Consider the following 15159-nt stretch of genomic DNA (forward strand, 5'->3'; position numbering starts at 1 on the left):
TGGAGAACTCAGAACAACAGCAGAACCTCCCAATGCCTGAAGAAGGGTGTTTGTACCTGAAAGCTTGCAAAGAACTTTTTCCAGCTATTTAGTTGGTCTAAAAAAAGATATCACATCTACCCAAAGAACCTTGTCTGCCTATGTCCTTAGACCAACACAGCTACAACCCACAACCCTGCCTAAACAAGTTAATCTTTAAAGTAACACTATGCCTTGCCAAAAGAGAGGAGGAGAATGAGATTAAGAAAAACTAAATTTAACTCCTTAGCGCACCCATATGAACGCGCACACACATAAAATCATAGGGTGCATGCATACACATGCACACACATACCTTCTCTTGGTTTGCACTCTTTCTCTGTGTCAGTTGTGGTGTCTTGTTCTGTATCTGTATGTTAAACCCATTCCCAAAACCTCAGCAGGACTCATGTGCCTGTCTCCTACTGAGATTAGATACCTAAACACCTTTGAGGGTTTGGGTCTAAGTGCCTCAGCTGGAAATGTAACTCAAAATAAAACCAGCTATTTGAATAAACATTTGGATACCATGAATACAAAAAAGTCTATTTACCACCCTGAGAGCTGCAACAGAAATTAGAGCCTAACTATCATTGATACAAGAAGGGGCCGGGGTAACGTGTATGTTTTAGTTTGTATTATATCCACACTGCATTCCATAACACTGCCGTATATTTTCCAGTTTAGAGGCCACACTGGTTTCTCTAATCAGCACATTCTTCCTGCTGATGAGTAAAGGTCAAGTGTCCATGCTAATCCCTGTGGATCTGTCATCATTCTTTAATACTGATGACCATGGGAGGGGGGCTTTTCTTTTACTCAGTTGAGGACTGTGGCAGAGATGGATGAGTTTGCTCTGCAGTAGCTCTCTCCATTGCTTGGGGAGATTTTTTTTCCAGTTGTCCTAAAGATTCAAGCAAGGGAGATACTGGGTGCATTTATATGAGATGCTAACAGCTCAGTAGGCTAATTCTTGTAAAGAAAACAAATGCTAATATGCTACTATGCAGTAATATTAGGTTACTGCACAGTTAGTATCGCTAAAAATGTGTGCACCGGTGCTACTGCGCAGTAGGGCTGTGCGATGCTTCAGACCGTGCTTTGGATCTGGAGAGCTTTGGATGCTTCAGCATCCGAAGCAGCATGTCTGAATCGAAGCACTGTCTTCATTAGGCTTTCCACAGCAGGTCAGAGCTTCGGAGCTTCTGAACTGCTTCAGAAAAGCTTCGAAACCACTTCAGAGATCCAGCCATAGAATATAATGGGGAATCAATGAAATATCAATAACTTTGTTGTTCTTTGCCTGATTTGGATGACATGTGCAGGGGTGGTAGCCTCTGCTGAGAGCATGAAGCTTGCTAAGTGTCAAGAAGATTGGGGTTTGGTGGAAACTGCACTCCAAATTCTTGAAAGCAAAACTCATGTCACGTCTATGTGTTACATGACAGGGGGGTGAAAACTGCAGCAGCGGTAGCCCCTGGTGAGGCCACAAAGCCTGCTAAGTTTCAGGAAGATAGGTGCAGAGGGTTGGGGGAAACTGCACCTCAAGCTGCTGACAGGCAAAATTTGTGACATAGATGATCCTGTGTGTGTTAAGGTGCAGTGGGCTGAAAACTGCAGGCCTGCTAGCCCCTGCTGAGGCCACGAAGCCTGCCAGATGTCAAAGAGATAGGTGTAAGGGGAGTCTGGCTTCTGGGGCCCTGCACCTCTGGCTGCTGACAGGCAAAACTTGTGATATGGGTGACTCTGTGTATGTTAAGGCGCAGCAGGGTGAAAACTGCAGGCCTGCTAGCTGCTGCTGAGGCCACAAAGCCTCAAGGATATGGGTGCAGGGAGGTTCTGGGGCCCTGCACCACTAGCTGCTGACAGACAAAACTCATGCCATGGGTGTTTGTGGGACTGACTGTGTCTGTCTTGGGGCAGTTGATTGTATTGATTATTTCCGCTCCTTAGTCTGTGGTTTTGAAGGTGTTATTCCATGCTTGTTAACTCGTTAAGTAGTAGCTAGGTCAGGGGTGGGCAAAATGTGGCAGGGCCCCTAAAAAAATTAGAAAGTTAATATTTATCTGCCCCCAGCTGCCTGTCATGCGGTTCTCAATGGCTTGCCAAAATTCAGTAAGCTGCCCTCTGCCCAAAATAATTGCCCGCCCCGAGCTAGGTACTGTGCATTGAGCTGGTCCCTGTGTGAATCATGATTGATTGGTGACTGTTAACTCAATAGCTTAGCAGCTAGGCCTGCAGTAGTTCCCCACCCCATTCCCCAAGACAAACACAGTTGCACAAGCACCCATGTCACAAGTTGTGCCTGTCAGCAGCTAGGAGTGCAGGGCCCAAGTACCAGGGAAGCCCTGCACCTATCTCCTTGACAGCTGGCAGGCTTTGTGGCCTCAGCAGGGGCTACCATCCCTGCAACTTTCACCCTGGTGCACCTTAACACACACAGTGTCACCCTTACCACGAGTTTTGCTTGTCAGCAGTTCGAGGTGCAATTCCCCCCAAACCCCTTCACTTATCTCTTTGAAACTTGGCAGGCTTTGTGGCCTCACCAGGGGCTACTACCCCTGCAGTTCTCCCTGCCACAATGGTGTAACACATACACATGACATGAGTTTTGCTTTCAAGAATTTGGGGCACAGTTCCCCCCAAACCCCTGCACTGATAGTCTTGAAACATATCAGACTTCATGCTCTCAGCAGAGGCTACCACCCCTGCAAGTTGCATCCAAATCAGACAAAAAACAAGAAAGTTATAGATATTTCATTGATTCCCCATTACACCCTATGGCCAGATCTCCCAGGCGACTCTGAAACTTTGGAGCTGTTTCCGCCAGATCGAAACAGGAAACCTATCTGGTACTCTGGATCAGATCCCTGGCATCCAAAGCAGCTGGATCTGAAGCCAGTTTGAACAGCTGCCTACTCACACAGGCCTACGGCACAGTAGTGCCAGTCCTGTGCATTGATTTAGTACTTGGTTATGCAAGTACTGAATTTAATGCACTGTAACTACAGCATAGTAATGAACGTGTAGACACACCCACTGACCATATCCAAATGAGCACAGCCATGTGGTATGTGGTGCCACAGATATGTCTGCATTGCCACATACTGCACATTCAGCTGTTCTCTGTGCTTCAAGAGAGCAGTGGCAGGTGGGGTTGAGGATTGACCCCTGGCTATCCAGGGGTCAAAAACACCCATGCAAAAATAAAAAAAGTGGAGTGGTGCATGTGGAGACAGTGTGTGCCACTCAAAACCAGAGCCTAGCAAGCTGCAGCTCTGCTCCAGCTGCTGGCCAAGCTCTGAGCAGCAGGATCACCACTGCTGCAGCCCCAGGAGGCCCCCAGAACCCCAGGTAAGGCATCTGGGGACATCCCACTGCTGGCCCCAGCCTCCCCTACCCAACCCATGCTGTGTGCCAAAGGGTGTGTGGCATGGGCATTCCCTGGGGACAACTAGCGGTGGCACAAAGTGTTTGACTGCTAGTTGTCTGCAGGGAACCAAATGACCATGCTTGTGTGGACGTGGTCACTGTGTTCTTTCATTGCTTTCCCGCTCATCTGGAGACTATGAGAGGAGTTGATAAAGCAGACCTTCAGCATAACCAGTCTTCTGAAGACCATAAACACACTGACTCCTTTTCTTTGAACTGGACTGGTAAAGTCTGTGTGCTCTACCAGCACCAGGGCATGGATAGGTATAAGTTGACAGAGCCTTGCAGCAAACAGTAAAGTGATGATCATAGGAAGGAAAAGCTATCACAAACCATAGGATCATAGGAAAGTAGGGTTGGAAGGGACCTTATGATGTTATGTAGTTCAGCTCCATGCTCAAGGCAGGTTTATCCATAATGAAAGCATCCCAGTCAAATGCCTATATAACCTATTCTTGAAAATGGCATTTAATTGGTTGGCATTGGTCAGGTTTTTTTAAGTAGTCTGGTGTGCATTATATATATATGCCAGGAAGTTCCTACTCTGAGTTTTACCATCCAAAGTATACATGAAATAACTCAATAGTCAGCTTTCTTTTGTCAAGTGAGCATGAAGCTGTGGAGAAGTGCCAGGATGAGACATGGAGACTCACTCAGATGCCCAGTTTCCATTAAATGTAATGAAAATCAAGCATCTAAATCCCTTAGGCAGCTTTGAAAATAATTTTCAGTGTTTTCCCTGTTGACAGAACAGATACAGTGTTGAGTAGCACAGTGAAAGCTCCCCAGCTTTGCCTCTCCAAATGGTCTTAGCTCCACACTGGAGAGAGAGTTTTAGGGACCGAGAGAACAGCTTTGCATGATAGCTCCATTCTATTGCTGGCATTAGTGTTGAGGTTGCAACCCAATGCAGGTGACATATACATCAGACCCTAGGAGTTCAGTTAAAATTAAACTCATTGTGCATAGGCCCTTGAAGTACCTATCAGATGGCTAAAATATTGATCCCTGCTCTTGAATCAGTGACTTCAAGGTGAAAATCAGCATTCCAGTGAATCATCAAGAAACCTTTCCTCTGCCACCTAATCTGATCGGGTTCTTCATACTGTAAGCTGGAGGTACTTATACTTCCTCTAACCCCCTGTCAGGAGCACCTGCCTACAGGGTAAATTTCTCCTCAGAAGCAGGACTGCTTAATGCAGAGAGCGCTTTACTTTTAATCTCTCTGTTTCAAACAAGTAATTAGAAGAAAATAGGTTGCATAGGATCTGCCTCACCCAGACAGATGGCCCCTCTAAGGTTTGTCTACATACAAACATGTATCATTTTAACTATACCAGTGAGGTGAGGAGTACAACACCTCCCTTGGTATGGATGCTTTTATATTGATTTTGGTGTAACTTAATACCCATATTGGAAGGGAATAAATTGTATGGGTAGAAGCACCCATTTATCTATATCCTGGTGTTCCCCATCTACTATGTATTTGTTAAAAAATACCACGTCCCTGTCAGAATTATACCGGCACTCAATTTGTTTTTAGACCAGACATAAACCAGTTTAAAACACATCAGAAAAGTGCTGGGGGAACACTCATGTGGCTAATTTCCAGGTTCTTGTCTGCTCTGTAGATGAATACCCAGCACGGTTGTTTTGGCAATTGGTCCCTTTCCCAGGCATTAAATTCACTTTTTTAAAAAGGGAATGAAATTGCCAAATATATTGTTCCGGTAACTGTAACAAAAATGACTTTGACTGTTGCCAGGTTAAGGAGCTCTTGTTAAGTAGCCCCATCAGTGTTACAGTTAATACCTATTGTTGTTGCCAGGCCCCTGTGTTCTAATTTGGGATCACCCACCTTTGAAGTAGGTTAGGTTTTTTCTTTTTATTTTTTTTTTCAAAGTCCTCAGTCCATGATTTAGACTAGAAGCAAATTGTTCAAAAGCAGCAGGGAAATTTGGCAGGCGTTAACAGAATGAATCAGAATTTATTGCGAATCATTTTATAAGCAGCACTTTCAGTTGTCTGTATGACTATATCCTTTAACTGAAAAAACAATTGGTACAAAATGAGTGCAGTCGTCCTTTGATACAAACAGGAGCTGTTTAATATATAGCAGCAGTTAACCCTAAAAAAAAATTGCTCCCGGGACAACAGAAATGAGGGTTTTTTTCTAATCAAGCTACCTCTACATCCACTGATTTCAGAGCAGACTTTGAACTTGCAAGGAGCTCAGTATAGACTAGGTCCTTTTGGCCAGGAAAAGCCCCACAGTGTTTTTTTGTTTATAACCTGAAATTGGGACTTCAGTAGGATAACATGAAGTGTAAATCTGGGCAGAATTTGGCCTACCACTTGTAATTCCCCTTTCCTGAATGGTGGCTATGCCTCTAAGAAATTGGCCCTATATTCCTTCTTCATTCTAAACAAGTCTTATTAGGACACAGCCATTTTTAGCTATGCCTTTTTCTGATGCAGTAATATGATAAAACATGGCATTTTAGCAATGGTTTATTAAGATTTAGCAGTTCTGGCAAACAGTGTATTTGTCACAGTTACATAAAATTCAAAATATTAGCAAGCTTTATATATTAGCAATCAGTTTTCAAGCTGTAGGCAGCATGAGATTGATCTTCATGAAAAAGGAATGAAATACGGTACATATTTTAACTGCTAATTAATTCAACCAAGAGCCTTGGAAAGGCTGGGGCACTGGGGTTGAACCATACACTTTCCAAGTCAATGGAAGCTTTTCCACTGACCTCAGTGGGTCATGCATCAATTCAGTGAATTATAAGAGGAAAACAATGATGGCTTTGAACCTTTAGCATTTCACACAGGGGCATCAGCTGTATGTCACAGGTGTGTGCAGCTGAGGGGCCTCAATCCAATACCTTCTAAAAGCAATGGAAAGGCTCCAATGGACCTGAATGAGTTTTCGACAAGTACCTCAGAACATATGCCCCAAGTGTGCCATCAGTGCCAACTGTGTGAGCATTATAGTAGACCAGAAACCAAAATGAGAATAGAGTGGCTAGCATTTGAAATGTAGCCATATCAAAATATCTAGAGTAGTCCCCTTATTTTTTTCCTGTTCCCTTCTACAGTATTATTTTGATTTTTTCTGTCCAAAATTGTATCATTTTTCAGAAATTGAGGAGAAAATTAATGAGTTTTTAAAATATTTTTTTAAAACCATGGAAATGTTAACAAAAAATTAAAAATGTCAACAATTTGTCCATAACACCCCCCCCCCCGCTTTGATTCCATCTCCCCCCAAGTGGGAAAAAGCTGCTTGCTCAGAAGCTACTTTTGCTGCTTATTGACTATACACTGGAAGAGCTTGATGCCAGTCCCCAAAAAACTAGTTAGCATTAGTTGCAATCAGTCATTTGTATAGCACTATATACAGGCATGTCGCTAGACAGCACTAAGCCAGTGCCAAGTAGATAACAGGTTCCTGTATCAAAGGCTTTGCAAGCTACAGGGACAAATGAAGACAAAATATGCATGAGACAATCCAGACAAAGGGCAGGATTGTGCCTTAAAGCAAGAGAGAGCCTGCAACCCCATTTCTCTGGGAGAGATTATGTCTCAGAGGACTCAAGCTCTCCTATAGCATAGGGAGGAAGTGCAAAAGTTTTGCTATCCTGTGCAATAAGGCTATGTAGACTAGTGCATGTTTTGGGAGGGAATGTTTTGGGAACTGATTTGCTAACTCTTGGGGATGTATAGAGGGAGAACATTTGCCTGATCGCAGGGCCTGTGGCTAACTACTTCTCCAATGGGAAAAGTAGGGAATAAGAGATGCCTTGCAATCAGTTGTGCATTTACAAAATGGCAGAAGGTAGTCTTGGCCTAAATCAGGCATGGCTTTAAGTGAGCTATTACTTCTGAGGTGAGACTCAGATTCTATTCCCAGTCTGAAAGCGTGATCTTGAGCAAGCCACTCACTCTCTGTGCCTGTCATCCCCTCTCTGTGCCTCACTTTCCCATTCTGTAAAATGAAGATTATGATATTTTCTTCCCTTTTAAAGAGTTTCAAGACCTAATGGGCATGTCTACATGATATGCTTTACTGTGCAGTAGAGCTAATTACTGCACAGTAAGAGTACATGTCTACATGTGCAGACACTTACTGAGCAGTAATTGGCTCTAATCATGAGTAAATTTGGTACCTGCAAATGCAAGTAGCAAATTTACTCATGATTCGTAACTGCACAGTACCACACATGTAGATGCCTGGCTGGAAGCAATAGTGCTCCCAGTCAGCCAGGCAGCAGGGAAAGGGAGATTGCTCCCTGCCCCTGGGAGCTGCCTGTTGCTGAGGCAGGCTCTGCCACAAGAACCTGGCTGGGGACAATCTCCCCCTGCACCAGCAGCATGAAGCTCGGCACATGACCACAGAGCTGGCACTGGGGTATAAGGAACTCCCAGCCCCCACCCTGTCATCATGGAGTGGGAGCTGCAAGATACCGGCTGCCAGAGCAGGGGGATATTGTCCCCACCCAGGCCCTATTGGCGAAGTGAACCCTGGCAGCAGGCAGCTCCCAGGGGGCAGGGAGCAATATCTCAGTCCCCACCAGGCAACAGCTGGCCCCTGGCCCTGGGCTAGTTCCCAGGGGTAGCCTAGAGCTCTCCCTGGATGCTCCAGGGGTCTGTTGCAGCACTGCAGGGAGTGGAAACAGTCTGCCACTAGGAGCAGCAAATCTGCTTCCACATCCATGCACATGTAGACATGTGCACAGGAGCATTTACTCTCGAGTAGTTCACTTGAAAGTAAATTGCTCCCAGATCTTTTGCATGTGTAGACACACCCACTGATGACAAACCTTGTACAAGAGCCAGATATTACCGTATCGTCTCACATAGAAAATATACTTTTCCCCAAAAATCAAGCCCCAAAGTTGGAGCACGTGTGTTTGGCGGGGAGGCTGATTTTCTAACTAAAATAAAAGTACCCTGCTTTGCTTCTTGCTCCACATTTCATATTCAGACAGCAGAGGGAGTAAATTGATTTAAAGTCTTATTATTCTTCACTCTAGACATGTCATAATCTTCTCTCCTTTTTTAATGATCTTGATGGTCCACTAATCAAGCTAACCTTTCTTAAGACAATTTTGTTGTCTGCTTGCTGCTTCTTGTCTCTCTCCTATTTCTCAGCCTCAGAGACTCTTTAGCTCTTTACAGAAACATAGATCTACTCATGGAGATCAGTCTTCAATAGCAACTAGGGTTTCTGCTTTAGTTAATCAGGAAAGGGAGGGTGATTCAGATGAAAATTAGAATCTGAACCGATTTTATAACGTAATTATTCTGGAAAAATATATTTCCTTCATTCTGCTTTTCAAAAAAAAGATATGTATTATATTTTGGAGGATCTTGTATGTGAGAAAATATAGTATTTATATGTGTATGTGCAGAAGTAGTTAGCCAAGTTAGCCTGAAGTCAGGGTAGTAGAAAGTAGGGTGGTGTGGCACCTTATAAACTAAGTTGTTCAGTGAGGCATGAGCTTTCATAGGCAACTTTGTCATATGCTAGGACTTTTTATTACAAATTATGGTTTTTAAAAAAAATCCTTAAGTCTTTCTCTACTGGGAGCATTTGAAAAGTGTTATAATAATTTCACAGCCAGTTGTTTGCATTTTACAGGGCTCAAGCTGAAACTTTTTAAAACTTTTTTTAAAAATGTTTTAAATTGCTCTTCCCATATTTTTTCACTACTAGTTGCAATAAGTGAATAATGACCAACACTGAGCAAAGTTTCTTTCTTTTTTTGCCCACTTGTCAAAACGTTTTCAACTTCACCCTTCAGCCAGGTAGAATGTTTACAATGGATTCTTTTTTTCCATTTGCTCTCCTGGAACTTTTCCAAAGTTGAAGAAGTTTTGTAAAGTTGTATAGAAGAGAAACAAGGAGAAACTTGAAATCTTGAAATAGTCATTCTTTCTTTTTTTAATCATAGCAAAAGGAGACGATGTGGTGGGGGGAGAAGAAAAGCATGATTTAAAAAAAAATCTATTTGGGTGGAAACAAAATTAAATGAAAATGCATTTTGAAGGTAAATTAAATTTCATTTAAATTTAAAATTTTCCCGTAAAAATGAAAAAACATTTTTTTCTGGTAAAACTTTATTTTAAATTAAATACAGTTTCATCATAAAAATATTTGGTTTCATAGTTGCATAGTACAGTAAAATCTTTGTTATCTGGCATGAGTAGGGTTAGGGGGTGCCGATTATCTAAAAATTCTGGTTATCTGAGAGTTATATGGAAAACAGTGCCATACTTGTACTGCAAATACTTGATGCACATGTGTATGCTCATACTGGATAAACTCAGCAAAGATTCTGGTTGCTAAAGTGAGGATTTGTATTGGGGGACACTGGAAATTCTGGTTAATAGGGTATTCTGGTTAGCAACATGCCAATTAACACAGCTCTTACTGTATTTTAATTTCTAATTTAGTTCTTATTTTCAACCTCACTCCCAAACTACGTGGAGGAGGGGGGTCATAAGGAATCTTCTGCTTTCCCCAACAGTTTGCATCAAGGACTTGCAGACTGGGAAAGAAAAGTCTTTCATAGCCCAGACCCAGCTGCTTGCCAGTTCATCATTCACATCTGGAAGCCAGCTCTAGGAGAACTTCTATACAGTGTTTATAGGACTGATCCTACACCACTGAAGTGAAGCAGAGATCGGCTGCTAATGTCAGTGGGAGAAGGGTTAGAGTGCATTAGTTTTGTTTGTTGTCCCTCAAGTACACCTGAGTCTAGTTCAGAAGTCAGATGCTTTTTATTATGCTGAGACACATTTCCAGTGGTGTAGATCTACCTTTTTTGTTCTTGCATGCTGGATCAACCATCCTGTTCAACATACTTGGTTTTTTTAGAAGAATGTAGTTACTGTCTCATAATGCTGCAGGTCTTCCATTTTCAGAGGCTGGAATTTCTGAGGTTTAAGACACTGAGTTTTCTGTAAATAAAAATGCATTTGAAGCCTTAATACCTTTGGCTCAAATGTAACCAGTATTTTTAAATATAATTAATATATAATAAACTATAATTTCTACATTCATTTTATAAAATGACAAGAAAAAAAGTAAATTTAAACAGGAAAAGGGCAGATTATATATTTTTATGAGGTTACGAAGCCATTTCTAAATACTTCCCCAGATGAAAAAGTAGATTCTTCAGTAAGACTTGTGCTCCTGGATCCCTTTGATGTGTCTCACCAAAATTCATACTGTAAGATCAGTTGAATATATTTCATCAGACCTTACTTGCCAATATGTCTATGTTCAGGGAGCCACTGTAGTGGCTATGCATGGATACAAAAGTCCTTTCAGACCCAGTTGCAGAACCGAGGCTTAATAAATCAGGCTAAGATGTTTAAAGGAATCTAAATGTTCAGTTGTTAGACACCTAATCCACTTAGTGCCATTTGAAAATCCCAGCCACAACTTGATAGCCAGTTCTTGACTCACCTGTGTAATAATAAATACCAAAACGCTTTCAGACAGTATTTGCTGGTGTTGACTAGATTTGGTAGCTTGACATGTTCTTGTGAACCATCTGTCACGGGGGTGGGGCAGATCCAAGGATATACAGGGTGGGGACATGCAGAAAGTAGCTTGTCATCTGATAATCCAGGATCAAGAGATGGAGTTTATAAAAATATTATTAAATGAAATAAAAATAAAAAACCTCATTAGAGCTTCCATCATTTGCCAGTGCACCACCCTTTCTCTGAACTTGGTGAGAAAATGCTTCTCCAGGAACTTCTCTTAATTTGGTTTTCTGAGTCCTCATTGTATCTCAGGCTAGCATATCTAGCCATTGGTATTCTGCAAGCTTCTAAAAAAGTATCAGTACTACAACAGCATGTAGGGATCCATTCTGAGTCAAGGCATCCACATTGCACTGAGCACTACACAAATACAGAATGAGAGGTGGTCCCTTTTCTGAGGACCTTACAGTCTGAATGGACACACCTACATCTTATCATGGGACAAAACAGGATGATGCTTTTTTGTGTATCAGCTGCCCTATGGTAACTGCCCATGTGTACAACCTCATCCTGTCACAATTGGAAATTAAACCATGACAGACTGGGCATATCTACTTATGTATTTGATCCAAGATCAGTTTACTCGTGAGTAAACTACTCACAAATAAACATTCCAGACAGGTGTCTACACATGCAGGGAAGAGGGAGAAGATTTGCTGCTAATGGCAGCAAACTGCTCCCACTACATGGGGCCCTGCAATGGGTCCCTGCCACCACCTGGGGGACCTCTAGGTTCCCTCTGGGTGCTAGCCCAGGGACTGGCAGGGAGTACTAGGCCAGGAGACAATTGTCTTCTGGCCAGGGCTGGGACATTACACCCTTTCCATTGGGGCTGCCTGATGCCAGGGTGAGGACAATGTCCCTCTGCCCTGGCAGCAGGGAGTTTCTGGCCCTGGCTCCCCAGTCAGAGGCGGGGGACTTGGAAAGAGCTGCAGGGGAGGGGCAGGTCCCAGCCCCCTGCAGCCATCCATGAGTGGGGCACCTAGCCTGCCCCACCCACAGACTGGGGCAGGGGACCTGGACCTACCCCACCCCTGCAGCTCTTTCCAAGCCCTATTCCTTGATTGGGGCATGGGGCTGGGACCTGTCCCTGATCAGGATAGTTCCCAGCCCCAGCTCTGCAATTGCAAAATGGAGGCTCTGGACCCTGGTCCCCACTCAGCTCTGTGACCCTGGAACTGGGTGGGGAACAGGCTGGGGTGCTTGTTCTCTGCTTAGCACCACAAGCATGGAGCTGGGTGGAGAACAAGCTGGGAGCTTGTTCCCCTTTCAGCTCTATGACCACAGTTCTGAGAGGGAAATAAGCTCCCCAGCCTGTTCCCCGCTCAGCTCAATGCTGACAGAGCTGGGCAGGGAGCCAGCTCCTCAGCCCCCACCAGACTGGAGCGCCCAGTGCCAGCTGTGCACCATGGGGCCAATACTGGGAGGCTCTCATCTCCCAGGCTGAGCTCCATGGATGTGGGGCTTGGAGTAGGAGACCCTTATCCCCACAACTGTGGGGCTGGCACTGGAAGATCTTTATCTCCCGGTGCCAGCTCCATGACTCCAGGACCAGTGCTGGGAGACCCTTATCTTCCAGTGCTAGCTCCACATCACAGGGTGCTGGGACATAAAGATCTCCCAGCCCCTACTCCCCAGTTGTGATCTTGGAGCAGGGGGCTCCGAGCTCCCTGCTGCCAGTGCACAAGGACATAGTCCCTGCCCAGGCTCTGGTAGTAGGGTCTGCCCTGGCAGCAGCCAGCTCTCAGGGTCAGGGATCAATCTCCCATCCTCTGGTAGCTGGCTTACCAGGACCAGATTTGCTTTGGTATCTACACAAGTGCTGCTGCACCATTACTAACTGAAAGTAAATTTGCATTTTCAGGTAGCAAATTTACTCATGATTAGCGAGGTTTACTGCATAGTAAGCAGATGTAGATGCACATGCTTACTGTGCAATAAACTATGCTACTGTGCAGTTAAGCATCTCATGTAGATGTGCACACTAGCTCTTAATGAAGGAAAGTAAGCTGCTACAATCCAGCTTTCACTTCCTGTGGGATAAAAGCATATGTACAGGCAGCTGCCACAGAGCAGCTGTGGATGGTAAAGCCCTGTTTGCTTTCACTCTGCAGTAAGTTACATGTGCATCCATGACCTTAGTGAGTTCATAGCACAAATCATCCCATCCTCCCATTGGCTAGAAAGAGGGTGAGCAGTATAAAACAACACTGGAAATGTCCTTGATGAAGTTTTTCAAACTAAATTTTCTTGGCAGAAGTTTCTGTTTAATCCCCAAGTAACAGGATGTTGCAATCAGGTCTGGTATTGGCATTTCTTGTGAAGCATTATGCCATCCACCCTTCCCAGAAATATGCTGACTCCTGCCCTGCTCACACAAAACACAACAAAAACTGTCCTCCTCCTTCTCCATCATGATCCAATTCAACTCCATGTGAATGAGAAGAAAGAACAAAAGCTTACATCTTCTACATGAATACAGTAGCTCTCAGTTCCTCAGAGTCAGGGTCACCCAGTTATCCCTATGTCTGTCTCTGTTTTAATGGGAAAATGTTTAGTCCTATTTATGTTAAGTCTACAGGCCTTCTGAAAGAGGAAGGGTAGTTGTGCATGGGCCCTCTATTTGGGGTGCAGCCATCTGAGTCCAATTCCTTTCTATAGTAGACTGTCCCTATGTGAGATCTTAGGCCTGTTACCAGGGCCAGATTAATACATAGGCAAACTAGGCACATGCCTAGGGTCCTGAGCTGCGTGGGGGAAAGGAGGTGTTCTTCCCTCCACAACAGCAGCATGAATGTCCCCATCAGCCTCCCTTCCCTTCCCTCCCTTCCCCTCTGATGGCCTTGCTGCGGTGGTGGCTGCTTCCTAGCAGTGGCTCCAAGCCCCACTCCCTGAGGGAGGCAGCGCTGGAATGGGGAGTGGGGTCTTGACCAGCCCAGGGCCCACAAGTTTGTTTGCCTAGGGCCCACTAGAGGGTTAATCCATCCCTGCCTGTTACCCTGTCTTGCCATGATTTAATTCTCTTTGTGTAAACTGTGGAGGGATCCATACCTCACAGGAGTGAAGTAATCCTGATTTCATTAACATTTATGAGTACCAAGCTAGGGAGAAAACCCCCCATCTCCATAAAATAAAGCACATAGCTGAAATCCTCCCATTGGTAGGCTATAGTAGACTCTCATATGGGTGCCTGCCCACAGTGCAATGGACAAGTCTCTACCCTCAGCTACACAAAGCCATTCAAGGACAGGGAGAAGGGGAACTCCCTTTCTAAGTACAGCAAAACCACCTAGACCAAAAATACCTTCCACCATGGTGGTGACCCTAACATCTCCCCTGGGAACCTACTACAAGAATAGATTAGTGCAGCCTACCTGAATAAAATGTATGGCAGTGCCCATGGAGTGCAATCCCCTAGTGCCAACTCTTTCTCAAGTCCTGGTAAGCCACTACATTGCATATATTTCAACTTCCTCTTCACTCCCATAGCTGAGCTACACCTTTCTTTCCCATTTCTAATATTCCTATTTTGCCACCAGCCTTAAATATCTGGCAAAGATCACCAAACAGGGCCCCAAGAATTCACCCAGAGTCCTTCTGTTGCTTCAACTCTCAGCCTGCCCTATATGATTTTTAGTGTCCCCCCTGGTATGATGAAGCCAGATCAGGTTGTTCTATACCTTATCTGCATATCAATTTTTGAAGGATCCCAGGACTTATGACAAGAACACCCATTTTGAGTCATGACTGGGGACTAATTATCACATAGTTCCTTTGTGAGGGGTATCTGGAGTACACACACATACTGAGCAGTGCTGAGCTGTGAAGTCACCATATCTTGAAATGCTGCAGACTCTGCTGGGGCCCAGCCCAATTTTCCATATGATAAATTACAAGCCTTTTGGTCCTGAACTAATATCATGCATAGTTTGTAATTTCTCTAAGTAGGTGCCAAAATGCTAGTTAAAAGTGTGTTTATGGAGTACCTGTCCTAAATCTTGCAGCAGTTTCAAAAAATGTAAAATACATTAATTATGAATAAACTAAATCTATGATGACTATATGCAAATTGCTACAGTTATATTTATTTCAAGGTCAGTTTTTTTCATACGTGTTCCTCACTTCTATGTGCTCAGGGAG

At 44.0% G+C, this 15159-nt stretch overlaps 1 long non-coding RNA gene across 1 annotated transcript in view; it reads right to left on the bottom strand.

Annotated features, from left to right (window-relative positions):
* Positions 1-10340: 10340 nt before the first annotated feature.
* LOC109316196 overlaps positions 10341-15159 on the bottom strand; it is a 46557-nt gene continuing 41738 nt past the window's right edge. Inside the window, exon 2 of the long non-coding RNA XR_002102752.1 lies at positions 10341-10425. This is a non-coding gene — a long non-coding RNA (uncharacterized LOC109316196). The remainder of the gene's footprint in view (positions 10426-15159) is intronic.

Source organism: Crocodylus porosus, unplaced genomic scaffold (assembly GCF_001723895.1).
Source record: "Crocodylus porosus isolate Cpor-Errol unplaced genomic scaffold, CroPor_comp1, whole genome shotgun sequence".
In the NCBI taxonomy this organism is placed as follows: Eukaryota; Metazoa; Chordata; order Crocodylia; family Crocodylidae; genus Crocodylus; species Crocodylus porosus.